This window comes from Eriocheir sinensis, chromosome 19, assembly GCF_024679095.1.
Source record: "Eriocheir sinensis breed Jianghai 21 chromosome 19, ASM2467909v1, whole genome shotgun sequence".
In the NCBI taxonomy this organism is placed as follows: domain Eukaryota; kingdom Metazoa; phylum Arthropoda; class Malacostraca; order Decapoda; family Varunidae; genus Eriocheir; species Eriocheir sinensis.
This window is the reverse complement of record NC_066527.1, coordinates 4,136,431-4,161,430: the sequence shown is the minus strand read 5'-3', so window position 1 is coordinate 4,161,430 and position 25,000 is coordinate 4,136,431. Positions and strand designations below refer to the sequence as shown.

The 25,000-nt window shown below is 42.6% G+C and overlaps 1 protein-coding gene across 1 annotated transcript in view; it reads left to right on the top strand.

The window, feature by feature from the left end:
* Window positions 1-25,000, top strand: part of LOC127000573 (hemicentin-2-like) — a 191,682-nt gene that overhangs the window by 26,712 nt on the left and 139,970 nt on the right. Inside the window, exon 2 of the mRNA XM_050864400.1 lies at window positions 19,096-19,133. The gene's annotated coding sequence lies outside the window, so the exon portion shown is untranslated. The remainder of the gene's footprint in view (window positions 1-19,095; window positions 19,134-25,000) is intronic.

Below are 25,000 nucleotides of genomic sequence, written 5' to 3'. Positions count from 1 at the left end.
CCTCTTTCCTCCCGCTTCTCCCATTCTCCTTCCCTTTTTCTCTCTCTTTCCCTCCTTTCTTCTTTCCCTCTTCAATCTCCCCTTTATTTCCACCTTCCCTCCCTTTCTCTTTCTTCTTTTCCTCATTCTCCTTCCTTCCCTTCTTCCCTTCCCCTTTTAATCCCCCCTTCCCTCCCTTCTTCCATCTCTCTTTCCTTCCTTCCTTCCCTTCTTACCTCCCTCTGCTCCGTAAAAGAGAACTCACCCAGCCAGCTAACTCACGAACGATCCGATGAACTCGACTCCTCAAATTCTCTTCTCAACTTCCTCTCTCGCGAAGTTTTCCACATTACTACCTCAAGAAGCTTGGAACTCGCAGGCTCTCCGGGACGTGTTTTTATCCTGTTTCGCTTAGCTCCTCGTGTATTACCGGATGCGCGTTTGTGTGTGTGTGTGTGTGTTTTTATCTTCTTTTTTTGTTGTTATTTAATGCCGGAAGCAGTATCAGCAGCATCAGGGCGAGTTTCCAAAGGGGATGAAAAGTGGCCGAACAAGACTGGGGCGGACTATTGCGTGTGTGTATGTGTGTGTGTGTTTTAAGGTTTGTGTTTGGTTCTGTGAGGTTGTAATTGGTGAGGGGGGGAGGGGGGGAGGTAGAGGGGATGGGTAGTAACAGTTAACCTTTCTACACTATACCAAACACACACACACACACACACACACACACACACACACACACGTTTCTGATCTTCCTTCGCCCAGATAATCTCCTCTCCTTCTTCCGTCTCTCTCTCTCTCTCTCTCTCTCTCTCTCTCTCTCTCTCTCTCTCTCTCTCTCTCTCTCTCTCTCTCTCTCTCTCTCTCTCTCTCTCTCTCTCTCTCTCTCTCTCTCTCTCTCTCTCTCTCTCTCTCTCTCTCTCTCTCTCTCTCTCTCTCTCTCTCTCTCTCTCTCTCCATCCCTTTATTCTTCCCTCCTTTCCCTTCCTTCCTTCCTTTCTCTCCCTTAATCCATCTATCCGTTTATCCTTCCTTGGTTTATCCTCTCTTCCTTTCTCTTCTCCCTTTATTCTTTCTCTTTCCATTCCTTTTTTCTTCCTCTTAATCCATCTACATGCCTAACCCTCCGTTTTTTCTCTCCCTTTTTCTCTCCCTCTCTTTCTCCTTCCCCTTTCTCCTTCCCTTTTTTCCCTCTCTAGTTCACTCACTACTTCCCTCCCTCCTTTTTTCCTCTCTCCCTTTTTCTCTCCCTATCTCTCCTTCCCCCCTTTCTCCTTTTCTATTTTCCCCTCTCTCATTCCCTCCCTCTTTTTTTCTCTCCCTTTTTCTCTCCCTCTTTCTCCTTCCCCCCTTTCTCCTTTTCTTTTTTCCCTTCTCTCGATCCCTCCCTACTTCCCTCCCTCCTTTTTTTCTCTCCCTTTTTCTCTCCCTCTTTCTCCTTCCCCCCTTTCTCCTTTTCTTTTTTCCCTTCTCTCGATCCCTCCCTACTTCCCTCCCTCCTTTTTTTCTCTCCCTTTTTCTCTCCCTCTCCTTCCCCTTTCTCCTTTTCTTTTTTCACTGCTCTCGATCCCTCCCTACTTCCCTCCCTCCTTTTTTTCTCTCCCTTTTTCTCTCCCTCCTCTCCCTCTCTTTCTCCTTCCCCCCTTTCTCCTTCCCTTTTTTCCCTCTCTCGTTCGCTCCCTACTTCCCTCCCTCCTTTTTTTCTCTCCCTCTTTCTCCTTCCCCCTTTCTCTTTTTCTTCTTTCACCTCTCTCGATCCCTCCCTTCTTCCCTCCCTCCTTTTTTCTCTCTCCCTTTTTCTCTCCCTCTTTCTCCTTTTTTTTCCCTTCTCTCGATCCCTCCCTTCTCCCCTCCCTCCTTCAATTCCTCCCTCCATCCATTCATTCCTCTCTTTATTCCCCCCCTTCCTTCCCTCCCTCATCCCTCTCTCCCCCCGCTACCAGGCATCATCAAGTCTTCATTCAGTGTAAATAAAAAATCTACCTAACATTGCGACTCTGAACGCCTAAACGACTTCTCGGTGAATAATAAATAGCCGCCAGATGCCGCGCGGGACCTGGCAGCTTCGTTACCTATTCATCCGCTTCGAAGGTCTGTTGGGGGGCGTTGTTTCCTTGTTGTTTTTGGTTTCTTTTTTGCGCTCATGAGTTGGGTGAAGAGGAAGGAAGATGGAATGAACCGGCGTCTTGTTTTCTTTTCTTCTTCTTTTCTTCTGCTTCCTTGTTCATTCTCTTACCCTCCCGTTTTCTTTTCTTCTTTTCTTCTCCTTCCTTGTTCCTTCTCTTACCCTCCCGTTTTCTTTTCTTCTTTTCTTCTGCTTCCTTGTTCCTTCTCTTACCCTCCCGTTTTCTTTTCTTCTTTTCTTCTGCTTCCTTGTTCCTTCTCTTACCCTCCCGTTTTCTTTTCTTCTTTTCTTCTGCTTCCTTGTTGCTTCTCTTACCCTCCCGTTTTCTTTTCTTCTTTTCTTCTGCTTCCTTGTTCCTTCTCTTACCCTCCCGTTTTCTTTTCTTCTTTTCTTCTGCTTCCTTGTTCCTTCTCTTACCCTCCCGTTTTCTTTTCTTCTTTTCTTCTGCTTCCTTGTTGGTTCTCTTACCCTCCCGTTTTCTTTTCTTCTTTTCTTCTGCTTCCTTGTTCCTTCTCTTACCCTCCCGTTTTCTTTTCTTCTTTTCTTCTACTTCCTTGTTCCTTCTCTTACCCGCTATTCTTACCTCGACTTCTTTTCTTCTTTCCTTCACATGCTACCCTGTTCTTTTTCTTGACCCATTTCCTTTTTTTTCTATTGTCTATCATATTCTGTTCTCTTCCTTTACTTTCCTCCACTTTCTCATTTATATTTCCGATCGTTTTCATTTCTCCACTCTTCTTTTTTCTCGCTTTTTTCCCCTCTGCTTCCCTGTTTCTTTATCTTGCCTCCTTTCCCTTTATATTCTGTTTTCTTCTGCTGTCTGTTCCTTTACTTTCCTCCTCTTTCCCATTTATATTTCTGATCGTTTTCATTTCTCCACTCTTCTTTTTCTCGCTTTTTTCCTCTGCTTCCCTGTTTCTTTATCTTACCTCCTTTCCCTTTTCTATTTATCTTTTTCTTTCGCTTTCCTCTATCTGTTGCCCGGCCCTATACTTTAATTGGGACTGGGACAACAAGCCGCGGCCACCTCGCCCGCGGGCAAACTGGCCGCGGGCAACTGACCGAGGCGGACACATCTGTGATTGTGTTAATAAGACACGAATCTCTTGATGACTGACTCAGGTCGGGTTCATACGATGCGACTCTCTTAACTTTTAATCAGTATTCTATTTGGCAACCCTAAAAGGACCCATTCACGTATTCCGTTAACCCGCATTTTTATTTTTATAAAAAAATCGGGAGGTGACCTCGATAATTATTCTGAGATAGCTCTGTGACAGTTGTGATGGAAACGACTGTGTGTTGGGGGCGGCAGGAATGAAGGGAAACAAACCCTGGCCCTGGCATTTGTTCCCACAGTATGTATGACTGAATCATTTGAAAATCTCGCTGATGAGCTGCCTGAAGAACTTCAAGTGCTTCATGGTTGATTTGAGGACAATTATGTTGACAGAAGAAACAAAGAAGTAATGTCAGACGTGTTCCACTTTTTCCACAGGAAATGTGGAACGTTTATGAACTCTCCTTAATGACGAAGACAGGACAAACAGTCACGCAGAAGCTGCTCATGGAAGGCTGCAAAATGAACTTGGAATGCAACATCCTACTGTTTGGAAATTTATTGATGGTTTGAAAAAAGTCCAACGTGGAAGAGACCTGTGCTCCGAGCAGCTGATCGCAGGGCAAGATCCACCTGTCAAGTTGAAGAAATAAGACAAGTAGATAGATGAAAGAATTAAAGCAATTGTCAGTGAATTTGAGGGTAGTAATTATGTTGAATATCTTGGGGGACTTTCCCATAACTTTTCATAGAGTTTTGCAGTTGCATCTTATATTTTTTTTCTGTTACTTAATAAAGTAGTTTTGAAATTTTAGCATTTTTGCATAAGTATCTTGTATTTCTTTATTCCAACCAAGCACTCCATAAATAAATTTTAACCCTCTTGTTTTATTAAACACAATTTTATCTACCGACAACAAAAAGTTCCATATGGCGGCGAGTTGCCCGTGGCGACTAGTCTACTGCTAAATTTGGCGGCCAGTTTCCCGCGGCCAGTTTCCCGCGGCCAGTTTCCCGCGGCCAGTTTCCCGCGGCCAGTTGTCCCAGACCCACTTTAATTACCCCCTTTCCATTATCTTCTCAATCCGTCTCGTAGTGCACTTTCTTTGGCCAATACTTGAACTTTTCCCAGTACTGGAAGGTCTCGTCATATCAAATCGCATCATTAAGCTAACAACATATACTGCAATATTTTGGAGTCTTCAAGTCCAAGCAAACAGCAAACAAGATGAACTAAGCCAACCCCGTAACCCCGTCCAGCCAAACAGCAGGCAAGATGGATCAAGCCAACCCCATTAAGGCGAGCACAGAGCAAGATGGAACAACACCCCCCCCCCCCATCAAGATAAGGAAAACAAGATGGACCAAGCCACCTTTTCTAAGCAAACACCAAATAAGACCGGAGCAAGATGGACCAAGACGGAGGAAGATGGACCACGCCGGCACCGTCTCCTCTCGGTCCTCTCCTTCCGTCCTTCCCCCGGGTCACAATTTCACGCTCGACGCACGCCTCTCCCCCGGTCAGCAGCATTTCGACACGCGGAAAGGATGTGTAATATTTGTGGAAAGTTATCATTGGACGTCAGGTTACGTTCCGAACCGTCTCCTCCAAAACCTGAGTCCGCAGTGAGTGTGGGAAGGATGGGGGAGGAGTAGGGAGAAGGAGGGGAGTAATATGTGTATGGGGTTGGGGGAAATGGGTGTGGGGGGAGTGGGGGAAGGAAGGGGGAATACGTGTGTGGGGGGGAGGGGTAAGTGTGTGAGGGGGGAGCAGGGGGAAGGAAGGGTGTGTGTGTGTGTGTGTGTGTGTGTGTGTGTGTGTGTGTGTGTGTGTGTGTGATCATCTTTCTCTGCGGAACTCATCGACAAAATTGACGTCTGTGAATCCTTTGCAATTTAAACTTTAGTATTTACTGTAACTACAAATATAAGTCCCGCCCACGCCATCCCAGCTTCCACCAATGCGATTCAGCCTTTCCCAGCATCCTCCAATAATATTCAACTTTTCCCAGCATTCACCAATAAGATTCAACCTTTCCCATTATCCACCATTAAGATTAAATTTGGGGAGGCGGTGGCTGAGTGGTTAGCGTGCCGGTCCCGCATTCCGCGTGTTGTTCATGATGCGGGTTCGAATCCGCCGCTAACCACCTGGGCTTTTTCAGTCACTGCCGAGCGGCCTAAGACTACCCACATGCTGTCCTGAAGACCACCTATCAACCCGGACTCTAGAAGAAGCTGTACAGCGCAAGTGAATAATGGCGCAACTATAAACAATTGCCTGCGCCATTACGGGCTCGGGCCGTCCATCAGGCCCCAGTGTTTACCGGCGCTATAGGCCACATGTAAAAAAAAAACCTCCCACCATCCACCAATAAGATTCAACCTTTCCCAGCATCTTCCGAACAATTGTTACCAGGATTGAAGAGAGGGCGTGGCCTGCTTATGGATAATTAGCCATTGAGATGCACTTGTTTGAGGGAAGGAGGCGGTACTTATTCGCCAAGGTAGCGTGAACGGGATATAGTACTGAAGTCTAAGGTTAAAGGAGTGTGATTTCACTATAGGTTATGAGCGTGAAGTAAAGGATAAGTAAAGGAACATAGAGGAGGCAACACTACATTATCTTGATACCACCCCTCCGCTCCTTCCTCCCCCCTCCCCCCATCTCTCCTCTCCCCTCTCTCTCCCCCCTCGCCTCCTTCCCTCCCCTCGTTTCGCTCAGGCTATATACATTCTTTATAGAACTCTCCCTCCTCCTCACTCCCCCCTCCCCTCCTCCTCCTCCTCCTCCTCCTCCTCCTCCTCCTCTCCTCTCTCCTCCTTTCCCCCCTCCTCCTCCTCCCCTCTCCTCCTCTTCTCCCTCCAGACTAAGCCGCTACAGCCTAGGACGCTGGATTAAAGAAGGCCTACTATACATTTCAGCGGCGGACAAACGCTGTTTTTTGCAAATATCTCCTAAACGAATCATTGGATCAGTATGATACTTCAACACACTGCCTTTAACACCCGGACCTAATTTATGGCTTGCATACCATGTTGCAATATGTGTTATGTTAGGGTGATATTAAGCCTAATCCAGTCATCATATCTAAGGTGTTAAACAGAATCGGACACCCTCCACCAACGCCCAGAACAACCAAGACCACTCCTTCCCTACTCAATATCGCAGTATCCCCCTCCTGGTTGCCCTCTTCACCCCCCTACTCACACCATCCCCCTTCCCCAGCCCGAGGCTGTTGTACAGTAATTATCAACGTGAAATACGTCTTGCCTCCATGGAACTGTACCATGCTCTTAGTTAATAATCATACTATCTATACATATACACGTACATAACATTCTAATATATAATACAGTGATGGGAGAAATAGGGAGGGACACCTGAGTGAGGGGGCGAGAAAGTTAGGGGGAGAAAGGGGATAACGAGAAGCAGAAAGGGGAGGTGGTTGGCTGCTAGGGAATAGGGGGGAGGGGGTGCTGCAGGGGAACAATTCGAATGCGTCAACATGACTCGTCGGGTTTGTGTTATTTTTCACAAGTAAACTCGTCACATAAGACATATAGTAATGTGGTAGGTTAGCCATAAATTAGGTCCGGGTATTATAGGTAGTGTGCTGAAATATCATACTGATCCATAGATTCGTTTAGGAGATATTTGCGAAAAACAGCGTTTGTCTGCCGCTGAAATGTATAGTAGATGTCGCAGCCACTTGGGACACACACACACACACACACACACACACACACAAAGACTCTCCTATCTCCATCTTTATTTTTCTATCTTTTCTCTTCTTCCTTCCTTGCTTCTCCCTTCTTCGTTTACCTCCTCTTAAATCCTTCCTGTATTTCTTTTCATTTAATTGTCTCTTCCCATATTCTTCCATCCTTTTTCTTCCTTCCCTTTTTCTTCCCTTTTCATATTTATTCTCCATTTTTTCCCTCTTATGTTTCCTATCTTCTTTTCTCTCCCTCCTCCCTTTTTTCCTTCCCTTTTTTCTTCCCTTTTCTCACTTCCTTTTCTTCCCTTTCTATCATTTATTCTCCATTTTTCCCTCTGTTATGATTCCTATCTTCTTTTCTCTCCCTCCTCCCTTTTTTCTTCCCTTTTCTCACTCCCTCTCCTTCCCTTTCTATCATTTATTCTCCCTTTTTTTTCCTCCCTTCGTTATGTTGCCAATTCTACCTTTTCTTTCCTTCCTCCCTTTTTTCCTTCCCTTTTTTTCCTTCCCTTTCTATCATATTTATTTTCCCTTTTTTTCCTCCCTTTGTTATGTTGCCTATTCTACCTTTTCTCTCCCTCCTCCCTTTTTTTCTTCCCTTTTCTCACTCCCTTTTCTTCCCTTTCTATCATATTTATTCTCCCTTTTTTTCTCCCTTTGTTGTTTCCTTTTCTTCCTTTTTTTCTCTCCCTCCTCCCTTTTTTCCTTCCCTTTTTTCTTCCCTTTTCTCACTCCCTTTCCTTCCCTTCCTATCATATTTATTCTCCCTTTTTTCCCTCCCTTTGATATGTTTCCTATTCTACCTTTTCTCTCCCTCCTCCCTTTTTTTCTTCCCTTTTCTCACTCCCTCTCCTTCCCTTTCTATCATTTATTCTCCCTTTTTTTCCTCCCTTTGTTATGTTTCCTTTTCTACCTTATTTTCTCTCCCTCCCTTTTTTCCTTCACTTTTGTCACTCCCTTTCCTTCCCTTTCTATCATTTATTCTCCCTTTTTTTCTCCCTTTGTTATGTTTCCTTTTCTTCCTTCTTTTCTCTCCGTTTCATTTTTTCGTATCTGTCTTTCTGTCCCTCTCTTCCTTTCCTTCCCCTTTCATGTTCCCTCTTCTGCTTTCTCTCTCTCTCTCTCTCTCTCTCTCTCTCTCTCTCTCTCTCTCTCTCTCTCTCTCTCTCTCTCTCTCTCTCTCTCTCTCTCTCTCTCTCTCTCTCTCTCTCTCTCTCTCTCTCTCTCTCTCTCTCTCTCTCTCTCTCTCTCTCTCTCTCTCTCTCTCTCTCTCTCTCTCTCTCTCTTCATTTTTCATTTTCTCCCTTCTTTTTTCTACCTTCCTTTCCCTCAATTCCTTTCATTTTCTGCCTTTCTTTTCCTCTCTTCCTTTACCTTACTTCCCACGCTCCCTCCCTCACTCCCTTCCTTTTCCTCTCTCTTATCTTCCTTCCCTTCCCTTCCTTTCCCTCGCATCCCTCCCTTCGTCCCTCCCTTCCCAGCCTCCTCCCCTTTCCGCCCTTTTTTCCCTTCCTTTCCCCCCCTTGATTTCATATTTGTCTTCCTTCCTTTCCCTTCCTTTCCCTCGCATCCCTCCTTCCGTCCTTCCCTTCCCTTACTTTCCCTCACATCCCTTCATCCGTCCCCTCCCTTCACAGTCTCCTTCCCTTTCCGCCCATTTTTTCCCTTCATCCCGCCTTCCCCTCGATGCTGTCCCGCTGAGGGTAATCCACACGACAGACACACGCCAATATCAGGTGGAGGTGCGCTGCGTTTTCCGCCTCACACTCACACAAAAGTTACAATACACCAGCAATCCGCAAGCAAGCCAAGGGAAAGCCGCTATCAACCCACTAGTAAGCCATCAGTAACCCACCTTCAGCCCTTCAATAACCCACCACCAACCCACGAGCAAGCTGCCATCACCTCTACATCAACCCACAAGTCAAGTTCACCAGCAAGTCTCGAGCAAGTTATGAGCAATCCACAAGCGAGTCATGAGCAACCCTCCATCAACCCTTCAACAAGCCACCACCAACCACGACCAGGCTGCCATCACCTCTACAACAACCCACAAGTCAAGTTCACCAGCAAGTCTCGAGCAAGCTATAAGCAATCCACAAGCGAGTCATGAGCAACCCGCCATCAACCTACTCTTACAGCAAGCCATCACCAAGTCCTCAGCAAGCCACGACCAAGCACGAGCAAACCACAGCAACGCATGAACGACCCACCAACAAGCCACAGCAAACCACAAGCAAATTAGCAAGCCACAAGCAACCAAGGAGCAACCTACAAGCAAGCCATGAGCAAGCCAAAACCAACCGACATTCAAGCCACAAGCAAGCCTACAGCAAGCAACCACCAAAAATCTACCACCAAGACGTCAGAAAACCACATCAACCAACCACCAAGCCACCCAAGCCACCAATACGCCGCATGTGCTCTGTCAGGCCGAAAGGAACCTCCCGCCGACGTGTTTCATTCCCGTCGCGTCCTGAAGAGACAAAGAGACGAGGCGGAAAGAAGCAAAGGCGGAAGAGAAAAAAGTGTTTGTGCAATGTTTATATAGGTGAATAGGTGTATAGGGAGGGAGAGGGGGGGAGTGTGTGTGTGTGTGTGTGTGTTGTGTGTGTGTGTGTGTGTGTGTGTGTGTGTGTGTGTGTGTGTGTGTCTCTGTCTCTCTCTCTCTCTCTCTCTCTCTCTCTCTCTCTCTCTCTCTCTCTCTCTCTCTCTCTCTCTCTCTCTCTCTCTCTCTCTCTCTCTCTCTCTCTCTCTCTCTCTCTCTCTCTCTCTCTCTCTCTCTCTCTCTCTCTCTCTCTCTCTCTCTCTCTCTCTCTCTCTCTCTCTCTCTCTCTCTCTCTCTTTCTCTGACACGTGCCACCTCCCACATTCTCTCCCTCGCAGTTCGTTTTTGTCCTATTTTTTCCCCGCTCTGACTTTTTACCTACAATTACAGAGAGAGAGAGAGGGACAGGTAATATTTTTCGGGAGTGATATGTACTGTGTGGACTTAACGTGAAAGGGAGGGTCATGTCAATGTTTGGTTATTGTTGTTTTTGTTGTTGTTGTTGTTGTTGTTAAAGTTGATCTTAATGAATGTGTGTATGTTCTGTACCCCACTGTAACCTAGCTTGGCAGGAAGGGACGGGAAGGAAAGAAAGGATAGGGAAGGGAAGGTAAGGTAAGGAAAGGGCAGTGAAAGGATGGTAAGGAATGAAAGGAAAGGGTAAGGAAGGAAGGGAAGGGAGAGAAAGGAATGGAAAGGGCAGTAAAGGGAAGGGAAAGAGAGTAGGAAATGGGAGTAGAGAATAATGAGAGAAAGTAAAGAAGTCAAGGAAAATGAATACAAAAAATAGGAAAAGGAAACACAAACCAAAAATAAAACTCGGAAAAATAAAAATAAAATGTATTAGATAAAAGTGGAAAAAAGAGAAAGTGGAGAATAATGAGAGAAAATAAAGACGTACACGAAAAAGAAATAAAAAAAACAGGAAAGAGAAACACAAATTAATAAAACTGAGATAAGTGAAAAAATAAATAACAAATAAAATTAAAAATAACAATAAAAAGAATGAAATCACACACACGTCTTCGAAGGAGAGGGGAAGGCAGCGCAAACAAACAGACGAACGAACACACGCACATAAACAAACAAAAAGAAAAAGAAGTATACAAACAAATCAATTACCCTCTATGTGTGTGTGTGTGTGTGTGTGTGTGTGTGTGTGTGTGTGTGTGTGTTCATGATCAACTTCCTCTCCTCTTTCCTTTCCTTCTCTCTCTCTCTCTCTCTCTCTCTCTCTCTCTCTCTCTCTCTCTCTCTCTCTCTCTCTCTCTCTCTATCTCTCTATCTCTGTCTCTCTCTCTCTATCTCTCTCTCTCTCTCTCTCTCTCTCTCTCTCTCTCTCTCTCTCTCTCTCTCTCTCTCTCTCTCTCTCTCTCTCTCTCTCGCTCTCTCTCTCTCTCTCTCTCTCTCTCTCTCTCTCTCTCTCTCTCTCTCTCTCTCTCTCTCTCTCTCTCTCTCTCTCTCTCTCTCTCTCTCTCTCTTCTTACTTCACTCCTCTCCTTTTCCTTCTTCCCGTACCTTCTTCTCTTCCCATTCTTTCCTTCTCATCTTTCTCTCTTTCCTCACCCCTTCCTACGTTCTCTTTCCTTCCTTTCCTTTTCCTTCCCTTACCCTTCGTTCCCTACCCATCCCTTCCCTTCCCTTTCCTTCCCATCTTCCCACCTTTTCTCTATCTTCCTTACCATTCTCCTTCCTTCCCTTTCTCTCGTTCCAACCCTCCCCTCCCCTTCCCTTCCTCTCCTTCCAACCATCCTTTCCTTACCTTTGCTTACGTCTTCCCTACCTCCCTCTCCATCTGTTTCCTTTCTTTCCCTTCTCTCCCTTTTTCTCCCTACCGTCCTCCCTTTCATCCCCTTACCTTATCTATCCCTCTCCTTCCTTTCTCTCGTGTCTCCCCGTCTCCCCTCTCATTTCCTCGCGCCCCCTCACTCTCCCATCCCTCTCCCCCCCCCTTCCTCTTACCCCTCCCCGAAAACTACATACGGGAGACACTCTCAGGTTGATTAAGACCCATATTTTTAGATATTTCATCTGCTTACACACCCACGTTTGACAAGGCTTTCGTGGAGGTTGTGTTAGTTTTATTTGGTATTGTTGTTTTTTTGTTGTTGTTAACTGGTACTTTCTTATCTACGTGTTTCAAGCAAGTTTTCTTCTGTTTATATATTTTCATCATGTATCAGAGACGATTTTTTCACGTAACTTTTTTGGTATGTTGATAAAAATTTCAAATATGCTTTTTTCTTCCTTTTCATGTAAGTTAGTATATTTTCAGTCAAATTAATCAACTACGTAACTCTGTGGAGGGGAGGGGAGGGGGGAGGGGACCGTGTGCGTGCGTGCGTGCGTGTGCGTGTGTGTGTCGGAATGAACCTAGAAATGAACTTTATATATATTTAATTAAGCACTTTTTTCTTCTTATTTTTCATCCCCGTCCTGGAGTGTGTGTGCCGGAGTGGGCCACCCAAACACCCGCCACTTCGTCACATAACATTTTCCCTGCGTCCAGAGTCCAAACCTTATCATTAGCGCGCCCAAGGATGAAGCACGGAGCACCTTCTCAAGCGCGCACACACACACATTTTGAAGCGCTACATTTCGTTTTCTTCAATTCTCTCTTTATATGTTTTTCCTTTGTCACTCTATGTATTTAGTTTGGCCAATTTATCCTTCTTCCTCCTTCCACTTCCATGTTTTTCCTATACCTTCTTTTTCTTCATATTCTTCTCCTTTTCCTTCCTTTGTTTTCATCTCTTCCTATTTCTTCTATTGCTATCTTCTCTTCCTCCTCCATGTTCTTCCTATATTGTCTTTTTCTCCATATTCTTCGTCTCTTACTTCCATTCTCATCTCCTTTTCCTTCCTTTGTTTTCATCTCTTCCTATTTTTTCTATTGCTATCTTCTCCTCCTCCTCCATGTTCTTCCTATATTGTCTTTTTCTCCATATTATTCTTCCTCCTACTCCTATTCTCCTTCCTGCCTTTTTTTATTTTTCTATCACATTTCAAAGATTTATTTCGCTTTCTTTAATTCTCTCTTTCTGTGTTTATCTTCGTCATTCTTTGCATTCCTCTTTGTCTGTCTATCCTTCTCCCTGTCTCTTCCTTCCTCTTTGCCTGTCTCTCTCCTTGCCTGTCTATTTTTCTGTCATTTATTAAAGATTTATTTCGTTTTCTTGAATCTTGTTTTTCTTCGTCTCTCTCTGTGTACTAATCCTTGTCTGAGCTCTTCCTTGCTTCTTTCTTTCGTTCCTGTATGTATCTCTTCCTTCTCTATCCCTCTTTCTCTTTTATATTTGTAGACATGTTTCGTTTTCAATCTTCTTCTCTTCACATTTTTCTTCGTATTTCACTCTGTGCTAATCTTTCTTTTGACCTTTTCCTTGCTTCTTTCTTTCCTTCCTCTATGTCTCTCTCCTCTTTCTCTATCCCTTTCTTTATTATATTTTACACACACATGTTTCCTTTTCTTCAATCTTGTTCTCTTCACATTTTTCTTCGTATCTCACTCTGTGCTAATCCTTCTTTTGACCTCTTCCTTCCTTCTTTCTTTCCTTCCTCTATGTCTCTCTCCTCTTTCTCTATCCCTTTCTTTATTATATTTTACACACACATGTTTCGTTATCTTCAGTCATGTTGCCTTTGATGTGTTTTCCTCCTCCTCCCTCTCTCTCTCTGCACTGAGCCTTGTCTAACCTCTAACGTCATTCTCCTCGCCTTCCTCTGATAGTTTTTTTAATTCGAAGATCTGTTTGTTTTCTTGAGTTTTGTCTCTTTTGATGTGTTTTTCTTCCCCTCTCTGCTTTTAATCTTGTATGACCTGTCTCCCTTATGCCTTTTTTCTCCCTTCTTGTCTCCCTTTTCTATTCGTTCATTTCTTCCTTTTTCCTCTCTTCTTTCTCCCTTCTCCCTTCCTCCCTTCCTCTCTTCTGTCCCCCCTTCTCCCTGTCTTCCTTAATTTCTTCCTCCCTTCTCCCCTCCTCCCTTCCTTTCTTCTGCCTTCTTTCTCCCTGCCTCCCTTCATTTCTTCCTCCCTTTTCCCTGCCTCCCTCGATACCTTCCTTCCCTCTGCTTTCTTTCTCCCTGCCTCCCTCCCTTCCTTTACCCTTCTGTCTCCCTTCTTGCTGCCTCCCTTCATGCATCTCCCTCCCTTCTCCCTCCTTCCCTTCATTCCTTCCTCCCTTATGCCTTCTTTCTCCCTGCCTCCTTCCCTTCCTTTACCCTTCTGTCTCCCTTCTTCCTGCCTCCTTCATGCATCTCCCTCCCATCTCCCTTCCTTCTATATCCCTTCTCCCTGCCTCTCCCTTCCTTTTACCTCCCTTTCTCTTTTTCTTTATAGTGATTTGAAGGCATTTATTTTTCTTGGGTCATATTTCTGTTAATATGTTTTCATCGTCTGTCGCTTTGCTGAACTCTTCTTTGTCTGTCCTATTGCATGTCTGTACCTTATCTTTCCTATATTTTGAAGACATCTCGATTTATTTTGACTTGTCTTTGTTGACCTGTTGTTGTTGTTGTTGCTGTTGTTGTTCTTGTTTTCCTTTTCTTGCTGTACTGTAAATTGTATGTCCTCCTTCCTCCCATCTTTCTGCTTGCTTCTCTATCATATTTTTAAGGAAGATTTACAGGGTTTTGTCTCGATATGTTGTTGTTGTTGCTGTTGTTTTCCTTGCTGTAATTGTTGTACTGTATCGTGTATGCCCTGTTGCTTATTTCCTTTTTGTCTCGTTTTTTTTTATCATATTTATCACATTTAGATTTTATTCAGTCTGTTGATATGTTTCTCTTTTTCTTTTTCTTTTTTTTTTTCTTTTGTTGTTGTTCTCCTTGCTGTTGTTGTTGTACTGTATCGTGTATGTCCTGTTGCCTATTTACTTTTTGTCTATCGGTTTTTTTTTGGTTTTTTTATCATATTTAGCACATTAAGATTTTATTGAGTCTGCTGATATGTTCCTCTATTTTTTTTTCTTTTTTTTTTTCCTTTTCTTTCGTTTTACTGTTCCATGTATGTCCCTCTTCCTGCCTCCTCTCTCTCTTCCTCTCTCCCTTTTCTTTATCATATATATTTTTTAAGATGTTTAGATTAAGTGAGTCCGGTCTCGATATGTCGCTGCTCCACTTCTTCCCGTTGTTGCTCCTCTCTGCCTGTCTTTCTTTTTTTTTCATATTTTTAAGACATATATTGCATTTTGTCCTTCTTCATATGGTGGTGGTGGTGGTGGTTGTGGTGTTGTTGTTGTTGTTGCTGGTGGTGGTGGTGGTGGTGGTGGTGGTGGTGGTGTTGTTGTTGTTGTTGTTGTTGTTGCTGTTGTTGTTGGTGGTGGTGGTGGTGGTGTTGTTGTTGTTGTTGCTGTTGTTGTTGTTGGTGGTGGTGGTGTTGTTGTTGTTGCTGTTGTTGGTGGTGGTGGTGTTGTTGTTGGTGGTGTTGTTGTTGTTGTTGTTGCTGTTGGTGGTGGTGGTGTTGGTGTTGTTGTTGCCGTTGCTGTTGTTGGTGGTGGTGTTGGTGTTGTTGTTCTTGTTGCTGTTGTTGGTGGTGGTGGTGGTGTTGGTGTTGTTGTTGTTGGTGGTGGTGGTGGTGGTGGTGGTGGTGGTGGTGTTTGTGTTGGTGTTGTTGTTGTTGGTGGTGGTGGTGCTGTTGATGTTGGTGTTGTTGTTGTTGCTGGTGGTGGTGGTGGTGGTGGTGGTGGTGTCGTTGTTGTTGTTGTTGCTGTCGTTGTTGTTGTTGTTGTTGTCCTCCCTGTCGTTGCTGTTCTGTGCCCTTTCCGTCCACCCTCGTCCCTGCCCTCTGCCCCTCCGTCTGTCTCGTATGTTTTCAAGACACTTTTATTGAATTCCCTCTTGATGTTACCCTTCCCTTCGTCCCTCTTCTGTACCTTGTCTTTCGTGCTGCCTCTCTCTCTCTCTCTCTCTCTCTCTCTCTCTCTCTCTCTCTCTCTCTCTCTCTCTCTCTCTCTCTCTCTCTCTCTCTCTCTCTCTCTCTCTCTCTCTCTCTCTCTCTCTCTCTCTCTCTCTCTCTCTCTCTCTCTCTCTCTCTCTCTCTCTCTCTCTCTCTCTCTCTCTCTCTCTCTCTCTCTCTCTCTCTTTTCTTTTTTTCCTCCTATCATTTCATTCTTTTTTTCTTTTCTCTTCTTTTCTTTTTTTCTCTTCTCTTTCCTCTCTCTATCTATCTGCCTATCTATCTCATTCGGAAGCACACGAGTTTTTTTTTCTGGTATTTCTGAGTTTTTAATATTAGATCATGTCTCTGATTTCTTTTTCCTCCTTTCCTCTTTGCTATACTGCAGTGTTCCCTAACTGTACTCCTGTCCTCCCCTCTTTTATCTCTCTTTCTCCTCCTCCTCCTCCTCCTCCTTTTTCCATTTTGTACACAAATGCACGCAGTCTATTACCCAAAAAGGACGAAATTAGGGCGTATATTGCAACTGAGAAACCAGATGTGGTAGCCATCACAGAGACTTGGGCCAACTCTGCACATCTAGTATCTGAACTGTCATTTCCAGGTACGAAAACTTCCAAAAATCGAATGCAGAAGAAAGGAGGATGAGTAATTTGCTACGTTAAAAGTACGATCCCTGCCATAAATATAGACAAACAGGACGCAGAGAATTACGACTCCGTCTATGTGGAAATAACTGCGAATAATAAGAAACTAACACTTGCGACCGTATACAGGCCTCCAAAACAACAGGCAGCCGATGACACTGCCCTGTACGAAGAGCTTCACTCTCTAACACAAAGTAAAGTAGCAATAATAATTGGGGTCTTTAATTGCCCTAACATTGTCTGGGGACAATTGACTGTAGATCAAGTGGGTAACAGGCTTATAGAAATGGTGGAGGATTCGTTCCTCACTCAAGTTGTAACTCAACCAACAAGAGAAAACAATCTGCTGGATCTGGTATTAGTAAGCGACCCCGACCTCATTCGCGACTGTGAATTTGGTAAAAAAATTAACGGTTGCGATCCGTTTCAATGTCAACATAAGTCACAAACTCGTAGACAATCCGTCAGTGATACCAGACTACAAAAAAACAAATTTCAACCTAGCCCGTGAGCTGCTTCCCTCTGCGACCTGGGACCAACTTCACCTAACCGACAATACAATCGACAACGTGTGGAACAACTTCAAAGATAAGCTTTTGGGAGTAGAAAAGGCTACAGTGCCGACGAAACCCAGGCGAGTAAATGGTGCCGTAGATCCACCGTGGATGACCAGTGAAATAAAAAGGGCGGTAAACTTAAAAAAAAAGGAATTATAACCTAATGAAAGAGAATGACACGGCCGAAGCCCGTTCTCAGTACCACAACAGCCTCAGAGCTTGTCGCACCCTTATTCGGAGTAGTAAACGCAACTACGAAAAACAAATAGCGCGTGACATCAAGACAAACTCAAAAAAATTCTTCACATACATCAGATCGAAAAAGAAAGTAAAATCCAATATTGGTCCCCTGACAGACGAGACTGGAGCTGCAACTCAGGACAGTAAACAGATGGCCAGAATCCTCAACAGTAACTTCGCATCCGTATTCACAGTCGAAAACATCGAAACCATGCCGAGAACCCTGACCCGCCGAGAATCACGCCCCTGAAAATTGACTCAATATGCGACCAAGAAGTGAAAGAGTATTTGTATAAACTCGACCCGACCAAGTCAACAGGACCTGACGGTTTGTCCCCGCGGGTCTTAAACGAGCTGAAACAACAAATACTTCAGCCACTCACTAACATATTCAACCAGTCTGTTAAATGGAAAAAGGTCCCGGAAGACTGGAAGATGGCGACCGTAACACCAATTTTCAAAAAGGAGACAAAAGCGTTGCATTAAACTACAGGCCCATAAGTTTGACATCAGTGGCAGGAAAAATACTCGAAAAGATTATTAGAGACAAACTTGTTAAGTTTCTAGAAGACAATAATGTAATCTCCGACACCCAGCATGGCTTCAGAAACAAGCGCTCCTGCCTAACGAATTTATTAGACTTCTTCCAAGGTATATATAAGAACTGGGATGCCCACATCCCCAGTGATGTTATATACCTGGACTTTCAGAAAGCCTTCGACAAAGTACCGCACGAGAGACTCCTTAAGAAACTGCACTCGGCGGGCATTGGAGCCAATCTGATCGCGTGGATAAGAGATTGGCTCACCGACAGAAAACAACGGTACTACTCAACGGACAGCCTTCCGATTGGCTTCCAGTCACTAGTGGAGTGCCTCAGGGTCAGTGCTGGGACCCATTCTCTTCATCATATATATCAACGACATAGAAGCAGGACTGAAATCCACAATATCGAAATTTGCTGATGACAATTAGGTGTGTGGAAAGGCCCTCACAAAGACCGACTGCGAAATCATTCAGAAAGACCTCAATCACATTATCGAATGGTCGGAAAAATGGCAAATGTCTTTTAATGTTGACAAATGCAAAGTCATGCACATTGGGTCCAGAAATAGTAACCACACATACATCATGAATGGGAGACCTCTGCAAGCGATGCAGGAGGAAAAGGATCTTGAGTCACTATCAGCAGTGACCTGAAACACGCGAATCACTGTAAAAGCATACAACAAAGCCAACACTATGCTCGGGTTCATAGCGAGGAACTTCAGTGTAAAACGCCAGACGTGATGCTATCCTTGTATAATTCCATGGTAAGACCGCACCTCGAGTATGCAGTACAGTTCTGGTCTCCTAATTACAGAAAGGACATTGATTTACTGGAAAGGATTCAGCGACGCGCCACGAAAATGATACCAACCTTAAGGGCTCAACCGTACGAGGAACGACTCAAGCGACTCAATCTCTTTACATTAGAAAAGACGCCTACGAGGAGATATGATTCAAGTCTTCAAGTATCTGAAAAAATTCAATAACGTCGATTACTCCAATTTCTTTGAATTGCAAACCAACCTAAGAACTAGAAATAACGGTTTACCCATTCAGTCTAAGCGATGTAACACAGACATCGGAAGGAGTTTCTTTTCAAACCGAATCATCCGTCACTGGAACAATCTTCCTTCAGAAGTAGTAAATGCGAATACTATCAACTCCTTCAAATATAGAATCGACCGTCACTTCGCTGCGTCGGGAGTAAACTGAATATTGAGTTGCTTTCATCTGCTCCTCAATATCGAGGTGCTTTCATCTACTCCTCAATGTCGAGGTGCTTTCATCTGCTCCCCAGGCCCCAGGCTGTCGAGCAGATTAAATCACCAAAGCGGGCAACCTCGTAATGAGCCAATAGGCTTTCTGTTGCCTGCGTTTCCATGTTTCCATGTTTCCTCCTCCTCCTCCTCATCTCTCACTATCACTCTATCTATCAATCTATCTTTCTCTCCCTACACTCTGTCAACTTTTACAACACATTTTTTAAAACGGTTTTTCTTGTATTTCAATATATCTTTTTTTTCTCCCTGCAATCCATGTCTTCATCCACGTTTCTTAAGCGTTGCAGACTCATCCATCCACCCAGTCTCCAGTTCGATGTATTTTCATGATGAGTAAAGATATGACAGTCTCCGGTTCGATATATTTTCATGATGAGTAAAGATATGAGTCTCTAGTTCCATATATTTTCATGATAAGTAAAGATGGGACAACAGTTTTGACTCCCAGGGAAAGTTTAATTAATCTATTTTCCATGTTTCTTCCTTTTCTTGCAGACTCGGCCGCGTGACAATAAGCGCTCGACATTCTCCTGGTAAGTAAAGATCTGAAGTTATTTTATCCTCAGTGGGAAAGTAAGTAAAGATGTGGAGTTATTTTATTTGAAGTAAAGATGTGAAGTTATTTTATTTCAAGTAAGTAAAAATCTGAAGTTATTTTATTTGAGGTAAGTAAAGATCTGAAGTTATTTTATTTCAAGTAAGTAAAAATCTGAAGTTATTTTATTTGAGGTAAGTAAAGATCTGAAGTTATTTTATTTCAAGTAAGTAAAAATCTGAAGTTATTTTATTTGAGGTAAGTAAAGATCTGAAGCTATTTTATTTCAAGTAAGTAAAAATCTGAAGTTATTTTATTTGAGGTAAGTAAAGATCTGAAGTTATTTTATTTCAAGTAAGTAAAGATCTGAAGTTATTTAATTATCAGTAGGAAAGTAAGTAAAGATCTTCATTTATTTTATCCTCGGAGGGAAAGTAAAGTATTGCATTTTTTTTTTCGGGTTTCTTTTTAGGAGCTTCATGCTGATACTCAACTCTCAACTTTCTCCCTAACTAACCCTTCGTCTTCCTCCGCACAACGAAAACAACCAAATAAAAGTTACGAGTGAAGAAAAAAAAACACCAATCACTCCAAACACACACACACGGCCGGGGAGGCGAAGCAAACAAAAACAACTGCCGCTCACCACCACAAACAGGCAGGCAGGGGGGGAGATAAACGCCACAAACGCCACACGCTGTCACGCAGGAGCAAGGAAAACGGACGCTCATCGGACAGACAACACCACAACACAACACCACACAACACGTCCTCGTTAGCTTGGTAGTAACGTGAACCAACCCGCCAGCGAGCCTTTCTGACCACGCACTGCCCCTTCAAACTCGGTACCTTGATTCTGCTGTGACCCCGTGAAAGCCTGGCCTCAGAAACACGCCAACAAGCAGTACTGTTCAGCCGTTTACCTACCTGCTTACCACCTGGATTCTGCTGTGACCCCGTGAAAGCCTGGCCTCAGAAACACGCCAACAAGCAGTACTGATCACCCGTTTACCTACCTGCGTACCACCTTGATTCTGCTGTGACCCCGTGAAAGCCTGCCCTCAGAAACAAGCGGTAATGTAAGCGAAGGAGACATACTAATCAACTGTTTATCTACCTGTTTACCACCTTGATTCTGACGTAAGCCCGTGAAAGCCTGCCCTCACAAACCAGCGGAAGTGTAAGCCAAGAAGACGAGCTAATCAGTTGTTTACCTACACGCTCGCTACCTCGATGCTGCCGTGAAATACCCGCTCTCACAAACACGCGTATAAGCTACCTTGAGTCGAATTTGCTGTTGCTTCGTAGCTCAACCGTCTTGGAATTAGTTGTGATTTATACAAAGTTAATGAAAATACAGTCATACCTCGGTTTACGAGCTTTATTTGGTATGTGTTTTTGCTCGCTAACCAAAAAAAATCGTAAACCAAAATGAACGCACACGGCTTATAGATAAGAAATAGACATTGAGGTCTTCGTGTTCGTGTTCATATTCTGTAAACGGCCGTGAATTTTTTTATTTATTTTCTTTTTTTTTTTTTTTTTACAACAAAGGAGACAGCTCAAGGGCACAAAAAAAAAAAAAAAACAATAATAAGAAAAAGCCCGCTACTCGCTGCTCAAATGCATAGTTTTAATGATGTTTTCTAGCTGTGACTTATAGCCGTCTTTGAAATAGTTGTGTGATACCGCAAAGAGAAACAGCTAGACACAGTGAGGTTAGTCTGCTATCGCTTTCATGGTCTTTAAGCCACCTTGATGAGTTAGCGATGTTCTGTTGTGACCTTTAACCGTCTTGAAAATAGATGTATGACGTTTCAAGAATATAAGAAGTAGGAAAAATACATTACGATGAATCTGCCTTCGTATTCATGTGTTGTAAGCCACTTGGACGGATGCGTGATATTGCTTCGCTGTGATTTTACTGTCCAGGAATATTTGTGTGTCGCTGCGTAGAAAGAAATTTAATAGAGAAAATGAAATGGATCTGCCTTCGTTTTCATGTGTTGTAAGCCACTTGGATGCATGTGTGATATTGCTGCCTTGTGATTTAACTGTCCAGGAATATTTGTGTGTCGCTGCGTAGAAAGAAATTTAATAGAAACAATGAAATGGATCTGCCTTCGTATTCATGTGTTTTAAGCCACTTGGACGGATGCGTGATATTGCTTCGCTGTGATTTTACTGTCCAGGAATATTTGTGTGTCGCTGCGTAGAAAGAAATTTAATAGAGACAATGAAATGGATCTGCCTTCGTATTCATGTGTTTTAAGCCACTTGAATGCATGTGTGATATTGCTTCGCTGTGATTTAACTGTCAGGAATATTTGTGTGTCGCTGCGTAGAAAGAAATTTGATAGAAACAATAAAATGGATCTGCCTTCGTATTCATGTGTTTTAAGCCACTTGGATGCATGCGTGATATTGCTTCGCTGTGATTTAGCTGTCCAGGAATATTTGTGTGTCAGTGCAGAGAAAGAAATGTAATAGAGACATGAAATGAGTTTGCTGACGTGTCCAAATAATATTCATGTTTATACAGCTGATGAGGCAAACAGTACGCGGAAAAAGAAGGGATGTCAAGTTTATTGGCTTACTTATAATAAATACACGCCTCTCGCATTCGTGTTGAAGGGCCATAGTCTTACACATGTCGACCCCCAGGCACGCATACTTGACAAGGCGTTCGTAGGAGTTGTGAGCATTTCCTTGGGTAGTTTTGTGACCCTGGTGATGGTTTAATGAAGCTTCTTTGCCCTTAACTAGAAAAAATACTCATCCATTCCATATTCCTTAACACACACACATTTGACAAGGCGTTCGTAGGAGTTGTGATCATTTCCATGGGTAGTTTTGTGACCCTGGTGATGGTTTAATGAAGCTTCTGTGCCCTTAACGTGAAAAAACACTCATCCATTTCATATTCTTAAACATTTCAACCCCCAGGCACGCACACTTCACAAGGCATTCGTAGTAGTTGTGGGCATTCCTTGGGTAGTTTTGTGACCCTGGTGATGGTTTAATAACGCTTCTGTGCCCTTAACATTAAAACACTCATCCATTTCATATTCTTTAACATTTCGACCCCCCAGTCACACACACATTTGACAAGGCGTTCGTAGGGGTTGTGAGCATTTCCTAAAGTAGTCTCGTGACCCTGGTGATAGTTCGATGAAAAGCTTATGTACCGTGAACCTAAAATAAAAAAAAACACTCATTAAGAACGCGATTCATATCATATTCTTAAACATTTCGGGTCCGCAAGCACACGTATATGACAAGGAGTTCGTCGGAGTTGTGAGCATTTCCTAAGGTAGTTTTGTTACCCTGGTGATAGTTCGATAAAGCTTCTGTACCGTGAACGTGAAAAAAAACTCATTAAAACGCGATCGATCTCATTTTCGGCCTTTGGGGAGAGTTGACAATAGAACGCACTCATTTGACAAGGAGTTCGTAGGAGTTAGGTAGTTTTGTGGCCCTGGTGGTAATTCGATGAAGCTTCTGTACCGTGAACGTGAAAAAACACTAATTAGAACGCAACCAATCTCATTTTCGGCCTTTGGGGAGAGTTGACAATAGAACGCACTCATTTGACAAGGAGTTCGTAGGAGTTAGGTAGCTTTGTGGCCCTGGTGGTAATTCGATGAAAGTTCTGTATCGTGAACGTGAAAACGCACTCATGAGAACGCAATCTATCTCATTTTCGGCCTTTGGGGAGGGTTAACAATAGAACACTCATTTGACAAGGAGTTCGTAGGAGTTAAGTAGTTTTGTGGCCCTGGTGGTAATTCGATGAAGCTTCTGTATCGTGAACGTGAAAACGCACTCATGAGAACGCAATCACTCTCACTGTCGGCCTTTATGAAGAGTTGACGAGTAGAAGCGTCTGAAAACACCGACCTAACCTAACCCACATCCGCGCCCTTCACGCCGGAATCCGTATATCACGGGCAATAGTCACGCGTTTTTCCCTCGCTCCCCTACGCGAGATTGAGCCGGAAGAGAAAAACCCTCGCCCCTGATCCTTGCCTTTTCTTACTTTTGCTTGAGTTCGAGATTGTTTAGCGTTGGAACAAAGGCACGGAAGCCCCTCCGAGCCTCGCCGAAGACCAGCGCCGCGGATAACACTGGACTGCAACACTGAAGAAATAGATAATAATAAGTAGATAGATAGATAAATAAACTTCATTGAGATAGATAAATAAAGGGATAACTAGATAGATAAGTAAACTTCAAGGAGATAGATAAATAAAGGGATAACTAGATAGATAAGTAAACTTCAAGGAGATAGATAAATAAAGGGATAACTAGATAGATAAATAAACTTCAAGGAGATAGATAAATAAAGGGATAACTAGATAGATAAATAAACTTCAAGGAGATAGATAAATAAAGGGATAACTAGATAGATAAATAAACTTCATAAATAGAGGTAGATAAATAAAGGGATAAATAGTTAGATAGATGAACCGAATAGACTGAGAATGGAAAAATAATGTGATAGTAAAGTAGATGACTGAATAACAATAAAGATAGATAGATAGATAGATAAAATAGATAAATATAGATAAATTGCCTGAATACGTAGAGAAATAGATTAATGATGTGATCGTAAAGTAAATGAATAGATAATGAATAGATAGATGAACTGAATAAAGAGAAATAAACAGTGATAAGTAAATAGATAAGCAAATAAGCAGATAAAAAATGAATAAATAACGGAAAAATAGACAGAAAATAGACAAAAATGGTGACAAATAGACAGAAAATAGACAAAAATGGTGACAAATAGACAGAAAATAGACAAAAACGGTGACAAATAGACAGAAAATAGACAAAAACGGTGACAAATAGACAGAAAATAGACAAAAACGATGACAAATAGACAGAAAATAGACAAAAACGGTGACAAATAGACAGAAAATAGACAAAAACGGTGACAAATAGACAGAAAATAGACAAAAACGATGACAAATAGACAGAAAATAGACAAAAACGGTGACAAATAGACAGAAAATAGACAAAAACGATGACAAATAGACAGAAAATAGACAAAAACGGTGACAAATAGACAGAAAATAGACAAAAACGGTGACAAATAGACAGAAAATAGACAAAAACGGTGACAAATAGACAGAAAATAGACAAAAAATAGACACAGATAACATTAGATAGATAAATATAACGACAAATAAACTTAATAATAAACAGATCAATAAGTAAATGAAATAATAATATAAAAAAAATAACCGCGAAATCCACGAAGCCGACTAATTTATGCAAAAAAATTGGACATCATAATTATTGCATGCATCGAAAAAAGGCGCGTCGTAATGTTTCGATGTTTGAGTAATGTTCGTTGTGTTAGTGTTGTTGTCGTTTTTTCCATCGTTGGCGAAATAGAACGTTAATGAATCTGTAAGTGTTGGCGGAGATGTGGTTTTATTGTTATTGTTATTGTTGTTGTTGTTGTTGTTGTTGTTATTATTATTATTATTATTATTATTATTATTATTATTATTATTATTATTATTATTATTATTATTATTATTATTATTATTATTATTATTATTATTATTATTATTATTATTATTATTATTATTATTGCTACTATTACTGCTACCAAAAAAATCAACAACAACAACAACAACTGTCACTACTATTCTACCACTACAATACTACTACTACTACTACTACTATTACTACTACTATTACTACTACTACTACTAGTACTATTACTACTACTACTACTACCACCACCACCACCACTATTACTGCTACTACTACTACTACTAATACTACTGCAACTACTACTACTACTACTACTACTACTACTACTACCACCATCACCACCAACACCATCAC